The sequence below is a fragment of the Octopus bimaculoides genome, chromosome 22, assembly GCF_001194135.2.
Source record: "Octopus bimaculoides isolate UCB-OBI-ISO-001 chromosome 22, ASM119413v2, whole genome shotgun sequence".
Lineage (NCBI taxonomy): Eukaryota > Metazoa > Mollusca > Cephalopoda > Octopoda > Octopodidae > Octopus > Octopus bimaculoides.
This window is the reverse complement of record NC_069002.1, coordinates 27,120,439-27,121,922: the sequence shown is the minus strand read 5'-3', so window position 1 is coordinate 27,121,922 and position 1,484 is coordinate 27,120,439. Positions and strand designations below refer to the sequence as shown.

At 36.5% G+C, this 1,484-nt stretch overlaps 1 protein-coding gene across 1 annotated transcript in view; it reads left to right on the top strand.

The window, feature by feature from the left end:
• Positions 1–593: 593 nt before the first annotated feature.
• Positions 594–1,484, top strand: part of LOC106879376 (ubiquitin thioesterase zranb1-B) — a 197,409-nt gene continuing 196,518 nt past the window's right edge. Inside the window, exon 1 of the mRNA XM_014928907.2 lies at positions 594–723. The gene's annotated coding sequence lies outside the window, so the exon portion shown is untranslated. The remainder of the gene's footprint in view (positions 724–1,484) is intronic.

Sequence of the window (1,484 nt, the reverse complement as noted above, 5' to 3'; positions counted from 1 at the left end):
AATGAAGTCCACTGACCTCGTTTCACCGAGGTCGACTTTGCCTTTCTACATGAACAAGAGCAACGTAAAATAAAGTGTCTGGCTCAAGAGCACAACAAACAGTCTAGTCTGGGGATCGAACTCACTACCTTACGATTGTGATCCCTCCGCTCTAACCACTAAGCCATGTGCCTTCACGTGATTGCAAAAGTACTTTTATGATATTTCCAGTCACATTTGGGATACTTCATAGGAAGGTATTACTTCTATCTTATTACTTCACTGCTGTATTATTTTACCAAACCCCGGTAAGACTGAAAGTCAAAGTTGGCCTTGACAGGATTTGAACTCAGGACATAAATAGACAAAACTAAATGCCATAAACATTTATTTTTTTTTTATCCGACATCTCGAACGACTCTACAAAATCTTTGTTGTTCTTAAATGGTTCAAGGAAAAGAAAGCGATTGCTAATTAAATGGAGAGAAGTCAAATTAATCGGGAACGAAATGAAGAGAAAACGTTGAGGGGAAAGCAGGAAGGTGTTGAAGTGTTGGAAAAACCGAGGAGAAAATAAGGGAGGTAACTCCTATGAACTCATTATTTTCGTCTTCTTCCCGAAGTGTTTGTGACGTCATGGAATAACAGTAATGGCTGTTACTATGTTTGGTTTTGTCCTTAGCAAATTGATCTAAGGCCTTTTCCACTGGAGAAAATTTTATGTTCCAGTGTCTGTGGTTGAAGGTAAGAGATTCTACGAGGCGTTCGTCGCCGTTTTCTTCATTCCTTTGTCTTTATTTTCTCTTCCTCGCTCGCTGATATCGACGTAATCACTAGACTATTGGCTGGGTTTTATGTTAGTATATGTAACAACTGGTTACGAAATAAGGGATCAGTTTGCCATACAAACGCTTGCTTAAAACAATCCCCGACTTTATGACCACGATGCACTCAACTCTTTCTCCCCCCCCCTCTCTCTCTAAATCTATTTACCTGTAATATATGTTTATATTCCCAAACTTAACAATAAACACTCTGTTATATACACAACTCTACACACCACTATATACACTCTTACCAAATCTAATACCTTTTTTTCACTATTTTTCCTTTTATAATTTCATTCTTCGCTTTTATCCTATCTTTTATTCCAACAGTTTGTCGTTTCATTTTAAAAGTTTTTTTTTCCTCCCTGAGTAAACAAAACCTCACCCCCCCCACTGCCAATTATTATTATTATTATTGTTATTATTATTATTATTATTACTTAATTGTTGTCACAGTTAACCTTGATGGTTTAAGTAGTGGTGAAGAATATCGCGACAAAGTAGAAGGAATGGTTAGATACATCAGATGTTAAGAATATTCTTACCATCCATCCTGGTCTCCTTCCGTATGGTTCCTGCGGGTTTAGTCTTCCATTCTGCTTCTTCTATCCACTACTCATTCCTCAAGTCATTATACATACATACATACATACATATATATATATATATATATATATA